This window comes from Triturus cristatus, chromosome 2_2, assembly GCF_964204655.1.
Source record: "Triturus cristatus chromosome 2_2, aTriCri1.1, whole genome shotgun sequence".
Lineage (NCBI taxonomy): Eukaryota > Metazoa > Chordata > Amphibia > Caudata > Salamandridae > Triturus > Triturus cristatus.
The window spans coordinates 872,046,095-872,060,102 of NC_140582.1; the positions used below are offsets into that span (position 1 = coordinate 872,046,095).

The 14,008-nt window shown below is 45.2% G+C and overlaps 1 protein-coding gene across 1 annotated transcript in view; it reads right to left on the bottom strand.

Annotated features, from left to right (window-relative positions):
* The window catches only part of DTHD1 (death domain containing 1), a 350,756-nt gene that overhangs the window by 58,303 nt on the left and 278,445 nt on the right, over positions 1 to 14,008 (bottom strand). The gene's annotated exons all lie outside the window — the stretch shown is intronic.

A 14,008-nucleotide genomic window follows, 5' to 3' on the forward strand; every position in this document is an offset into this window, starting at 1 on the left:
CGTGGTCTGTTGTGAGGCCCCCTTCCCAGGAACTCTCTTGTCCGTGCTCAGGTCCTGACCCTCCCTTCTATCCTCCATGGTCCTTTGTGCATTCCCCTGCACCCTCCTTCTTGCCCATCACAGAAATTGTGCTGCCACTAACCCTCCTGCTTGCCATGCATGGTCTTCTGTGCTGCCATGACCCCTCCCACCTTCCCTGTGTGGTCAGCTAGCTGCCCCCGACCCAATCCCACCTTCCCTCCATGGTCTGTGTGTAAGCCATTATAGTCTCACTGTTGCTCTCCATGGCGTGTCTTGTTTCTAGTGCCCATCCTGCCTGACCTCCATGGTCATCTTGCTGCTCCTGCCCTGCCCCCTTGCCCCCAGCCCTCTGTTTCCATGTGCAGACCCCTATTCCCTCCCTCATGGCTTGTCTGTTCCATTGTAATGCCCCTGATCCGTCCCTCCTGCCCTTTATGGTCTGTTATGCTGCAGCTTTCTCCCCTGTCTGTCCATTATGGTCAGCTAGCTACCATTGCCTCTTTCCCCTCTGTTCTCTGTTGTCCATGTACATGGTCCTGTCCCCTCCCTATTGCTTTCTATGGATTGTTGTGCTGCACTCCCGTCCCGCATGCCCTGTGTGGTGTATTGTGCTGCTGCAAACCCTGATGCCTGCCCTGTAGGGTCAGTTTGGTGCACCTCTCCATGTCCCTCCTGTCCTCTGTTATCCGAGTCCATGTCCCTACCCCATTTCCTCCTGCCCACCATGATCCAATGTACCGTACTTGCGAACATTTTGAACTTGGTAAGAGGGAGATTTTGAAAAAAAACTGGGGTATTGATTTTCCTCTTTGAGTTGAAAAAGAGGAGATTGTAGACAGGAGACAGATCAAATAAAGCCCATTTGAGCTTAAAAACATTGGACGTTTCCTGTCTGAAACAGGTCTGTTGGCATGTATGGTAGTACTACCACTGCCTCTTCCTTCTTTCCACAATGGTCTATTATATTGCCATAGCCTCTCTTGCCAGTCCTGTATTGTTGGTTTGTTGCCCCTGCCCCCCTTTCCACTGCCATCCATAGTCTGTTGTGCTGCCACTGCCCTTCCTGCCTGCCCAGTGTGGTCAAATTGTTGCCTCTGCACTCTCCTACCTGCCTTCAATTTTCCGAGTCCGTGCCCCTGGCCTCTGCCTCTCAACAGTATCCCAATGAACAACTAGATTGCTAACATTCTATATTTATTACAAAAGTGTGGAACGCCTGACGTCATCTTGATGTAATCAAAACTGTAATACCTAGAGCATTTCCTTTAGAAATTACATATATGAGAGTGTCGTATTTGCATCAACATTATGGTTAGTGCTCTAAAAAACAACAATGAGGACATATTTTCTGAGTATTCAAATAGCGACAAAGAACTTTTAAATTATTTGTAATCTTTATGTTTTTTTACCACTTGATTCATTGTTGCACTTAGGGGAGAGGATGTGGTATTACTTCCAGAGCTGCAGACTTTGCAACTGGTTGAACCAGGTCGGAGTTTCTGCTTCAGGTCAACATTCTGTGATTCTGGTCAAATCACTTAATCTCCCCATGTCTACAACCAAAATGAATTTGATCGTGTGTGATGTAACCAATGCTCATGTAAAGCACTCCAATACCAGACATGTCTACACTATATAAAACTGCAAATACACAAAAAATAAGTGTTTTGCATACTTCTGTCATTGGGCTACATGTGGGCTACATCTGGGTGATATTTGTGCTGCATTTGGGCTCTTTTGTCTCTGGTGGCCATCTTGGGAGACTTATTTGTTATGAAGTTTCCTAATTTCCTCATTTACTGCAGTCTCCTCAGTAGGGCATGCTTTCAGTTTTTTACTTTGATTCCATCAAGAAGGTATTCAGATATGTCACACATTTGCCATAAATTCTGAATGTTAGCACTCTAGTTGCTCATTAGATCACTATAGTAAAGCTACTGCTCACCACGGAAGTCTGCTGCTGGTATTAAAAGTGCATGTTTCAGTCTGCATATCAGAATTTTTTAATGAAATAGAAGAGGATTTGAGAAGTCACTCAAAATGTGCCCTATTTTTTCTTTCTTCAGCAGTAATCATAATTTTTATGGCAAAATGAACCCCCTCATTTTGTTCCTTTTTAAATTAAATGTTTTAAGTGTTACCAGTTTATTCCAAATAAGATGGCTTCTGGTGTGCCATACTTTTGTCATAAGTAAGACAGTAAGTGCTCTAGTTGTTCTTAAGAACACTCTGGGACATTCTGTAATTGGGCTATACTTGGGCTACATCTGGGTGATATTTCGGCTACATTTGGGCTCTTTTGTCTCTGGTGGCCATCTTGGGAGATTTATTTGTTATGAAGTTTCCTAATTTCCCCATTTACTGCAATCTCCTCAGTAGGAAATACTTTAAGTTTTTTACTTTGGTTTCATCAAGAAGACATTCAGATGTGTCACACATTTGCCATAAATTCTGAATGTTAGCACTCTAGTTGCTCATTAGATCACTGTAGTAAAGCTACTGCTCACCAGGGAAGTCTGCTGCTGGTATTCAAAGTGCATGTTTAAGTCTGCATGTCAGAATTTTTTTATGAAATAGTAGAGGATTTGAGAAGTCAAAATGTGCCCTAATTTTTCTTTCTGCAGCACTAATCATAATTTCTATGGCAAAATGAACCCCCTCATTTTGTTCCCTTGTAAATTAAATGTTTTAAGTGTTACCACTTTATTCCATTCAAGATGGCTTCAGGTGTGCCATACTTTTGTCATAAGTAAGACTGTTAGCGCTCTAGTTGTTCGTTAGAACACTCTGGGACATTCTGTCATTGGGCTATACTTGGGCTACATCTGGGTGATATTTGTGCTACATTTGGGCTCTTTTGTCTCTGGTGGCCATTTTGGGAGACTTATTTGTTATGAAGTTTCCTAATTTCCTCATTTACTACAGTCTACTCAGTAGGAAATACTTTCAGTTTTTTACTTTGATTCCATCAAGAAGGCATTCAGATGTGTCACACATTTGCCATAAATACAGAATGTTAGCACTCTAGTTGCTTATTAGATCACTGTAGTAAAGCTACTGCTCACCAGGGAAGTCTGCTGCTGGTATTGAAAGTGCATGTTTCAGTCTGCATGTCAGCATTTTTTTAATGAAATAGAAGAGGATTTGAGAAGTCACTCAAAATGTGCCCTAATTTTTCTTTCTGCAGCACTAATCATACTTTCTATGGCAAAATGAACCCCCTCATTTTGTTCCTTTTTAAATTAAATGTTTTAAGAGTTACCACTTTATTCCAATCAAGATGGTTTCAGGTGTGCAATACGTTTCTCATAAGTAGAACTGTTAGCGCTCTAGTTGTTCTTTGGAACACTCTGGGAAGCTGCAGTAGAACACAAAGGAATCAACTGACAGTCTCTGCCCTTGTTGGATGTACATGTTTTACTGAGAATGTCAGACTTCATTCTCACATGACTGAGAAAGATAATGTGAATTTACAGAAAATATGCTCTCAGTTTAGCTTATAGATCACCTTCCAAACCTCTGTGGGAAAAGCATGAGAAAATAGTTTTCTCTCAAACATGATTCATGATATCACAGCATAAGGCTTTTTCACATGGTAAAATCACCTTAGAACACACCACAATTCCTAAAATGAGTATGGTACCATCAACAAATGATTTATAATGTAACTAAAGTCTTAAAACTTTCTATTAACTACAATGCTTTTTAATGAGGTGCTATCATGTATATTGGTCCCAAGATGGCTGCCAACACTTCTTGGATGAACTACTGACAGCCAATCAGATCTCACGATGAGATGTGTGGTTAGGCTCCACCCAGATATATATATCTATTTAACTCTAATTTTCTCAGGGACTACTGAACGGATTTACACCATTTAAGCAAAAGGCACGAGTCTGAACTGAGGACTACCTCTTTTCCAAATTTGGTGTAATTCCGTTCAGCAGTTCGGGCTGTAGCTGCGTCAACAGCTCCTATGGGAAAATGCATGGGGAAATTGCGTTTTGGGACCCCCCTTTTTTGTCAGCCCCCGCTTTATGAATCACCCTGAAATTTTCAGGATAGGAGCGGACCGGAGCTGGCCAAAAGTTTGGAAAATGTCGTGAAGATTCGTCAATTGGCGCCAACGTTACTCCAAATAGAATGTTGCGGATTTCCTATGGAAAATAGGTCCTAAATATAACTACCTACTGGCGACTGGCAATAGGTAATATATATATATATATATATATATATAATATATATTATTATTTTTTTTAAACTTGTTTTTATTAGAACTGTTTCCACTGTCACCAGGACAAGAACATACATTTTCAGTATCTTATAGACAGTATATAACAAGCGTTAGCAACATCTCATTCCATGAATATGTTCAAGCTCTCTATCCTTGAACAGACGTATATTCGTATCATTAAAATTCACATTGTTGCAGCCACAGCGAGTTCATGTTGCTTTGCATAAAAGGGGCGTTACTGGAGCATTAGAGTGTAAGAACCCATAGTTGTTCATACAAAGCACGATTTTCAAAGATAGACTGACCAAGATTTGAATAAAAAACGAATGCCTCCATGAAGCAGGCGCTAACAAGGAGAAATGTTTTCAGTCCTCAAAAAAATCGCTTGTATTGCAAGAGTACTGATGTTCATTGCATACACCCAGTGCGGGGATCATTTTATATGTGTTTCGATATAGAGATTTCTATTACAAGTGTATGCTTCTAATACAAATCCTTTACTAGACAGAGCAGACTGACCTCTGAAGGGATGTGTGCCATGCAGTGCAGCGTTTAAGAGTACCCTTGCAGGGAACAACAGCAACAGTAGAACTATGTTAGTGATACAGCTCTGCTCTATGTATTCCCCCTTCCACAAAGCAGCTCATCTAATTTGGCTGCTGGGTTGAACTGCTTTAACAAGCCTGGGCAATGCCAACAGGTCTCACATACGCAAGAGTTAGAGCTATTGGCATTGTAAATGACAATGTCTTTTACCCATGTGTTTTGGTTTGGAGTGTTTGCAGGAAATGTGCAGAGGCTAATGGGTTTGCAGACAGTATGGAATGGGCAGAGGGATTACATGGAATCTGCACAGGCTAGTGGGTGTGCAGACAGTATGGAATGGGCAGAGGGATTACATGGAATCTGCACAGGCTAGTGGGTGTGCAGACAGTATGGAATGGGCAGAGGGATTACATGGAATCTGCACAGGCTAGGGGGTGTGCAGACAGTATGGAATGGGCAGAGGGATTACATGGAATCTGCACAGGCTAGTGGGTGTGCAGACAGTACGGAATGGGCAGACGGTTTGCAGGGAATCTGCAGAGGCTAGAGGGTTTGCAGACAGTATAGAACGAGGGTTCGTAGGGAGTCTGCAGTGGTTAGTGGGTTGACAGACAGTATGGGGCGGCAGAGGGGTTAATCTGCACAAGCTAGTGGGTGTGCAGACAGTATGGGATGGGCAGACAGTTTGCAGGGAATCTGCAGAGGCTAGAGGGTTTGCAGACAGTATGGAACAGGCAGAGGGTTTGCAGGGAATCTCCTTTGTGCTTTCAGACAGTATGATTTTTAAGGAGTCTGCAGTGAGCAGTGAGCCTTCAGACACTGCAGTGAGTACACGATTAGCAGACATCATGCAGTGGGTAGATGGTTTGTAGGGAGTTTACAGTGGGCCTGCAGACAGTTTACAGATTGCAGAGTGTTTATATGGAGTCTGCATAGGGCATCAGATCTGCAGACACTATATGGTGGGCAGATGATTAGCAGAAAGATTGCAAAGGGCATGTGATCGCACGGAGTCTGCAGTAAGCCTGCTGATAGTACGCAGCAGACAGAGGGTTTGCAGGGTGTCTTCAGTGGCTCTAGTCTAGAGAGAGTATGCACTGGGCAGAGTCTGTAGGGAGACTGCCATGTGCACATCGTTTGTAGAGAATCTGCAGTAGTCTGTAGACAGTATGCAGACTGCAGAGGGTTTGTAAGGAGTCTGCAGAAGGCCGTAGGTTTCCAGACAATACGGAATGGACACATTTTTTCCTTGGGGATCTGCTATAGATCTGCAAACATTCCAGACAGCAAGCAGCGTACCGAGTGTTTGGAAGGAGTACAGTATGCAATGGGTTTGTAGGGAGTCCGACTGCAGGGGGCAGTGAGTCTGCGGAGAGGCTCTACAGGGAACCTGCAGCAGGAACGCACTGTGCTGGCGAGTTCTCATTATCAGCTCTCACAGCTCTACAAAGTGAGCCTTTAAACTGCAGGCCCGGTGCTGTGTGTCAGCGTGGGCTGAAAATGATTTAATTACATGTTTTTAATAATTCGTACATATAGCATGTTCTAAAGACGGCAGCAGCTGCAGCCGAGAAGGAGTCTCATTTATCAGAAGAAGGTGGACAGCAAGTCACATGGCGATCAGGCACCGAACTGGACAATGCCAACAGCAGCCTCACAGACCTGACACCCAGGGTGGACATCCTTAAGTCCAGCTGTATCAGAGGCTGGCATAAGCTGCCAAGCACTAAATACTGGAGACGGCCATGTTCCCTAATGCCCATCATGTTGACAGCCATGTTTGGTACCTCAGTCTTGTACTGGGAAAACTGTCAGCAACAGGGGACGATGTCACACATTTGTTTTTCATACACGCTTTAGGTGACCTTGGTAAATCTCATAGAGAAAATCACAGGAGTTGCTCATCCCCTAAACCCTATGACCATAATATTGGGCCACCCAGGGGAGAACGGAGTTCACTCTATGTCCTTAGCAATGGCTGCTTACTAACACATTTCCTAATAGCAAGTGGGGTTAAGTTAGCCCATCACCTCAAACAGTCAAACGTACCCCAATGGGTTTATGGTAGAACATATATATGCCATGGAAAAATAGATGGCACTACTCTGGTAGGTTATATAAGTTCAAACAAGAATTAGAGCCATATAGGACATATGTTATGACACAAGTGGGTTAGTAGGGTTGGATCCCCATGTACCTGACATGTTATGGAGTCGCTACGAAAGAATGTCAGTTCATCTGACCACTTTGCTACAGGGTGAGAGCCCCTGGTGACAGAGTAGAGCAGCAATGTCTCATTCTTCCCCTTTCTCACTCTCTGTTTTCCTTCTTTATCTTTCTCCTCCTAAACCATCTTGGCCTTCCTCCCCTCCTCAACCTTCCTGCGATTTTTATGAACTGAACCATTATCATTGATAATAAGTGTCACTGAGTTTAAGTTGCACTGTTATGACTTTATGTATCCTATGTCCTTTTGATGTAAGGATAACAAAAATAATGTTTGGAAAAAAAGAAAACTCCCACCTGTTTAAAGGAAACAGCAGAACAGCGGAAGAGCTACTCAGATGACCACTCTGCAATCAGCCTTCTTGGCAACAAATTCCCAGAGAAAAGAGAACATAATCTAAGTCCACCCTTTGCTGAAGAGGTGTTCTCCGGTCCTGAGGTGCCTAGAAGCCAGCCTGAATGCTGAGTGAGGGAAGATGAATGTCAATTCTGCAAGAAGAGTGACAGTCAAAGAGGAGCGAGATGTAGTGTAGTGTGACAGCCGAAGGGGAAAGACTGGAGAAAGTGAACTGCATGTCCTTGTATGACATGGGCCAGACTGTCCTGACTGGTAGGAATTATGAAAATCTATGGTGTGATCTGAGCCTCTGTGCAGGAGTAACGAAGCTGTGGCATAACCTGAGCTGCTGTGCTCGAATTGTGACTCTGCAGCATGACCTGTTTCACTGTACAACCAGAGACCATGGGGTGACATGAACCATTGATGTCTGCGTGAGGCATTATCTCCTGGCTGAGCATGACAAATCCAAACTATAATGGATCAGATTCGGCAGGGCTGCACTGAGCACCCACTGGATCAGCCGTGAGATATCACTTCCCCAAGCAGCCGTCTCCAACAGCTGGAGTAGCCATCTCATCACTGAAGTGACAGCCAAGGAGGCTGAAGGAACTCATGGCTTACATTCAGCCCTAGAGAGGAAGAGTGTAGTAACAGAGGAGGAGCAGGGAGGCCACCAGAGAGCAACAACCAGTCACAGACTACGACAATGGTTTTGTTCAAGAAAATGAACTGAAGGACTGTCTACAATAACAAGAGTAGGAGGTAATCTGCACCCGAGCCAAGGTATAGACCTGCAGCAGCAGTTTCTTCATTAGGGCAGAGGAGCATTGCCTCCCTGCCCACTGCGAGTTGCGCATAACAAATGCGAAAAATGAAATGATTTAATTGCCGTTTTATTTTTTTACCGATACGCAGCCACAGGCTGCCCAAGCTGAGTGAAACATGGGGTGTATACTCTGCTGCTGATTGGCAGCATGGAGGACTGGAGGAGTGGCCAGACACTCTAAAGTGTGCATGTCAGGTTGGCGGGCTGTCTTGCAATGGCCAGCCTAACATGTGCACTTTGAAGCTGTCCAACCTGGGCTGTGTTAGACAGCTAGGAGGAGAGCAAGCACAGGCTTCTAGGGTCTGAAGGAGTGTCCAGCAAGCCCACTACATCCAATTCTGGAGCTTCTCTCATGCTAGTTAATAGTATGAGAGCAGCATCTGGACGGATAACAAAAACGGCCCCACCCTGGCAGCCCACCGGGGAAACGCCTAGTGTCCCGATACGGCCAGCCTGGCCCTAGGCACCCCCCAATGTTTTGCTGACTGGTACTGGTGATAACTAACTCTGACTGACCCTGGGCTCTGCCCAGGGCCAGTGCAATGCTGAAAGAGACACATTTAGAATACAGTGAAGACACCCACATACACTAGGGTAAACTATGGGTTGGGGTACCCCTGTGATTGGCATGACCTACCCTCTAAGGCCCTAGTACATAAAAGGGCAGGGGGGTTGACACTATCCATCAGTCCATAGTATATAATAGGGCACAGTAGTTGAGAGGCCAGCAGCCCTTTCTACACTTGCATGTGTGCACTGCTGAAGCCCGAGGTCAGTTTAAAAGTGACTCTGTGTTGCAGGACTGCTTTTAAAAAGTAAATTGTGCCCAAACTTGACTTTGGTATTTGGGGCATTTAAAAATTGTTGACCTACAATGTTTGGGCATATTAGGTACCCCCAGGGTCTCCCCTAGGTGACCCAGGGGTGGTGGATCAGGTATTTATAAGGAGGACACTTATAAAAAGTCTTTGATATGCCCTGGGTTAAGTGAAAGTGCACATTTCACTCCCCACATTGTGATAAAGTGCTGGCCAAAATCTACTTTGGTAGTAGGAGCACTGTGGAGGGAGGAGCTGCAATATTTTTACATATTCAGAACCGCTAAAGTCTCCCCTAGATGTTCCTGGGGTGGGAGTCCTGTAGATATATGTATAGTACTTACAAAATATGTTTTTATAAGCCCTGGTGCTGGAAAAATGTCCCAAGTCATTTTTCTTATTGCAAATTACCTGCCACATAGATTAACATGGCTGGAAGTTATTAGCTAATAACTCGTGATAGGAGAAGGCTAAAAGTGCCATTCAAAGACTTCCCAGAATGGAATTAATAAACTCAACAATATGATATTGTTGAATTTCTCCTAAAATGTACATAAAAGAAGTTATAAGACGTTCTTGTTTGTTAGCCCAGATTCAGCCTTCCAGTGGTCTGTCCGGATTGATCAGAGTTAAGTGGATTAGCCAGGCTGCTTTGAAGAGGTTATAACGAGTCCATGTGGTTGACCAGCTCTGCTACGCGGGTAGTGTTCTGTTACACAGGAATGCCAGAGCAGGAGGAGGAGTTGTAAATAATGGGCTTCAAGAGAAGGGGAAGACCCCACTGTCATTTACAAATCTACTCTTTTAAACCAAGTCAGATGCTAGGATTAACGAAGGGATGAGACTATGGAGATTAGCAATCCTAGGGGTGTGTTTAGCCAGCTCTTCCCTCCCTGCTGGAAAATCAGCCATTATGAATTTGGAAGAATTGGTGCACGCTGGGACAAAATAGTGCCACACTTTGCAGGAAGTGGTCATACATTTGGGTGGGACCCTGGATCCGATTGGACAGGAGTAACCTCCTGCTTGACCCAGAGAAATTGGAATAAGTATCTGAAAATGGTAGAGCCCCTCAGAGCTGCTGCTTGAAACTTAAGAAAGCAAGAAGGGCCATGCTGGAAGTTTGATGAGCATTTCCTAAGGCCTGCACTCTGAAGACTGCACCTTCTGCACCATCTGAAACTACAGCCAGTGGATTACCTTGCTGTAAAAGGAATAAAGAGTGGACTCTCTGCAAGCCACAGGTTATCAGAGCTCACCTGGAACATCACCACCAAGGATCCTCTACCTGGAGAAGTATCAGTGGATTTGTAAGGGTTTTGTCCAAGTGGATTGTGGGAACTGAAGTCATCAACGTTCAAGGACCATCTTGGAAATTCCAGACCCTTGGAGTCAGTTTGAGACACTTTGGGACCCTTTGGGAACTTCAGGAAGAAGTTCCAGAAGTTTGGAGAACTTTGGAGCAACAATCAACCTGGCCAGTCAAGCTATCGGCTTTCAACCGCAATTCGGCCTGCCGTCCAGGTTTGACTCGCTGAAAGCTCCGTAGGTCCTACTTCCAAAGTTTGACCAAGGGTAGTCAAAATCTGAGGCATGCGAACCATTACCAAATCTTGCCTGGTGAAGAGCATCGAGGGACCCCGCAAGAGGAAGCTCTGTAAAAGTTTCTAAGTCAGAATGAAGAAAAGGTGACCGGGAGCAACCGTTAAAGCCAAGCCGCCTGCCTTCAACTGTGTGTCGGCCTGGATCCTTGCTTTGTCCTGCTGGAATGCTCCTGAGGAATGACCACCATAAGTGTGACCGGGAGCTCGACGCAAGGCAATCCGGTGAACCCTCACCGAATCCAGACTGGCTGAGTGCTTTGAGAGACCCCTGGAAGAAAAAATCCTGAAAAGTTCATAAGTCCGAAGGTAAAAACTGTGACCGAGACCTACTGCAAGGGTTAGCCGAGCTGTGCTCCATCACGGTCTGCCTGAATCTTTGACTTTGACCAGGTCCATCGCGACCAAATGTCCTGATAAGGTGCTATAGGTTTCAATGTGATAGAAATTGCTAAATCTTGGAAAATTCATATCTCTGGTTCCCTACATTGGATTTTTGTTGTTTTGGGTCATTTTAAAGATAAAAATATTTCCTATTTTTTAAAATTAATTGGTTTTGGATGTTTATTTTGTATTGTGTCTTAATTATTTACTGAAAAGGTGTTTCCAAATGCTTTACATACCTGTCTTTGAAGTTAAGCCTGCCTGCTCGCAGCCAAGCTACCAAGAGTTGAGCATAGGAATAATTTTCTAAGACCTATTCTGAGTCCTATACTGTGTTAGTATCCTTATTGCCGGTGGCAGATATACATTTCCCCAACTAATAATCCACTTTCCAACATATGGTGCTCAGCGGTAGGATGAGGACTTGTGTTAAAAAGTATACCTTTCAGTAAAGTGAATTAAGATTGCTGCCTACAAGATTAGGAAGGCAGGGTCGCTTAAGTCCCTAAAGGCCTGGGCTGGGGTAGCTGAGGAGAGTCAAGGGGGGATGGAGGGTGTTACCCCCAACCTCACCAAAGAGGAGGGTGAGGATGGTGCCTCTTCCATTTTCTCTGGTGTTAGCCATACTATTCCAGATGGTGGGAGGGGGGAAGGGTCACTTACTCAGGACCCACCACTGTGCCTTGCAGAGAGGCAGCTTAAGGTTCCATTAGCGTTGATAGCTTTGGAGCAGAGGAAACTGGAATTGGCTGTGAAGAGATAGGAGAGAGAGAAGGAATTGAAAAGCAATGGTGGCAGTGAAAATGATGAAGATTTTGAGACATCCAGGGGGTCTTGATCACAAACTTCCCAAGGGTATAGTACCCAAGTACACTAAGGGGGATAACATTGAAAAGTGGCTAGCAGCCTTTGAGAGGGCCCTTAAAATGAGTAGGGTCAATTCTAAGTATTGGGGTGCACTCCTGTGGGAGTTGATTCCAGTAGCTGGGAGGTATAGGCTCCTGACCCTAAAGGGGGGGATGCAGAATCATACCAGTAGATGAAGGCATGCTTAGTCAAGAGATTTGGTCATACTACAGAGCAGTACAGGGTGAAGTTTAGAGGCACCCAGAAATTCAGTTCAAAGTCTTGGGTAGACTTTGTGGATATTTCAGTTAAGGCACTAGAAGGCTTGATTGTTTAAAAAAGTTGACACATATCAGGGATTGTATAGTTTGTTTTTGAAAGAACATATTTTGACTCATTGTACAGAAGAGAAGCTCTGCTAGTATCTAGAGGACTCTAAGCTGGCAGACCCCAGAGAGCTGGAGGAAGCAGCTGATGAGTGGGTGAGAAACTGGGTTTCCATTCAGCACCAGGGGGGTGACCAGAAGAAAGGAGGACAGGTCCCTCCTCAGGGGAAAGCCCAGGGAAAAGAAGTCCAAACCAGGAATCCTCCAAAGACCAACAAAAACCTGCACAAGGATGGGGGGCCGGAGCCAACCCAAATGTAAAGGGAGGTGGTATCAGGGAAAGAATGGTAGATCTTTGATCCCTCAAAAGTGGGTAAGTGCTTTGACTGTAACCAGCCAGGGCACAAAAAAGAGATGCTGTCTGCACCACTTAAGGGGCCATCCACAGGGATTGCCAATGTAAGTGTAGGGGTGGAGAGTGGTGCCCCAGAGAGGGGTAGTCAGGTGATGGAAGTAACTTTGTGTGCCTGGGAGGGATGAATATTGCACCCCTTGCTGCCTTACCTTCAAATGAGGACAAGTACAAGCAGTGGCCTAAAGTAAATGGGACTGAGGTTGAGGCTATCAGAGACACAGGGGCTAGTGTAACTATGGTCCTAGATGAGCTGGTGCCTCCAGTGACGTTGCTACCTGGTGAGTTTCACCAGGTGACTTATGCAGACAGCACTACCAAACTCCATCCTATGGCTGAGGTGGATTTGGAATGGGGAGTTGTGACCGGCCCTATGAAGGTATCTGTGTCAAATGTGCTCCTAGTCCAGTGGTTACTGGGCAATTATCTTGAAGCCTCTGAGTGGTCAGAGGTGGAGAGAGGACTCCATATGAAAATATTGGGGCTCCCTGAGTGGGTATGTGCTGTGACTAGGTCACAGACTAGCCAGAAGGGAGGAGATGGACACTTGGACCCTGGAACAAAGGACCAAGCATCCAAGGACAAGGGTACTGGGCCTGGTGAGCCAGCCCAGAGAACTCCAGAGGTGCAGGAATAATCTAACCCTGATGGGGAGGATCTGGCCTCTCAGTGGCTTCTCACTGCCAGAGCTGTCAGGTTTGGCACAACTAACAGGAGAAGGTGGAACCTCCATAGAGGAGTTCAGTAAGGGACAGAGAGACTGTCCCGCCCATGACAGCTTGAGGCGGATTGTTTCTAAGCAAGAGGAGGGGGAGGACCATGGGTTTCATAAAATCTACTGGGAAGGTGGACTGCTTTATACTGAGGCCTATGGATGGGGATCGTAATGCTAGCCATAGTGATCCAGGAGTAGGCGCCAGAGGTCATCAGCAGAACCAGCCTGCAGGACTGGAAAGGTAAGGAAAAGCCATACAACAAGTAGGGTGGCAGATTTCTTTTAGTCACCCCTAGATAAAGGATGTTGCAGTAATCCAAACGTGACGTGATGAGGGTCTGTACAATGATTCTTTTGGCATCTAGTGGTAGTAGGTCAAGGATTTTCCGCAACATTTTCAAAGTCCCAAAGCAAGCTCTGGCCACAGCCGATATCTGCTCTGAATAAGATAGGGTGTTATCGAACCAGACTCCCAAGTTCTTGACCTTAGCCTTGGGAGTCGGGGTAGGTCCCAGCTCCTCCGCCCACCACAGATGTGGCCATATGGAGGGCTGTTTGCCAACTACCATCAGCTCCGTCTTTACCGCATTCAGCTGCAGGCAGCTGAACTTCATCCAGTTAGCAAGATCACTCAAGCAAACCTTGAAATCAGATGCCATTCCTGCCCCCTTTTGTTCCAAAGTAGCAATCAACTGAGTGTCATCGGCATATGA